We start from the raw sequence: 666 nt of genomic DNA on the forward strand, positions 1-666 counted from the left end.
TTCGTTTGTTGATGGGCACTTAGGTTGTTTCCAACTCCTTGCTATTGTGAACAAAGCTGCAATAAACATGGGTGTGCATATATATATCTGCTTGGATGTCAGCTATGGTCTCTTCAGGGTATATTCCCACTAGTGGAATTGCTGGGTCAAATGGTATCTGAGAATCTTTGTTTTCTTGATGTTGAGCTTCAACCCGTATTGAAGACTGCAGTCCTTGACCTTCTGCAGCAAGTGCTTCAGGTCCTCCTCAGTTTCATCAAGCAGCGTTGTGTCATCTGCACAACGCAAGTTGTTGATGATTCTTCCATCAATCCTGATGTCACATTCCTCCTCATACAGCCCAGCGTCTCATATGATCTGTTCTGCATACAGATTGAAAAGGTATGGAGACAAAAAACATCCCTGACGGACCCGCTTCTTGATTTTGAACCACCCAGTGTCTCCCTGCTCTGTTCTGACGACTGCCTCTTGGTTCAAGCATAGGTTTCGCATTAGCACAATCAAATGTTGTGGGATTCCCACTCTTCTCAGTCAGCCATAACTTGTTGTGATCCATATAGTCAAAAGCCTTTGCATAGTCAATGAAGCACAGATACATTCTTCTGGTATTCTCTGCTTTCTGCCAAGACCCATCTAACATTAGCTATAATATCCCTAGTACCACGA

Source organism: Elephantulus edwardii, unplaced genomic scaffold (genome assembly GCF_000299155.1).
Source record: "Elephantulus edwardii isolate Elephantulus edwardi_28Jun2011 unplaced genomic scaffold, EleEdw1.0 scaffold00111, whole genome shotgun sequence".
Classification (NCBI taxonomy): Eukaryota; Metazoa; Chordata; class Mammalia; order Macroscelidea; family Macroscelididae; genus Elephantulus; species Elephantulus edwardii.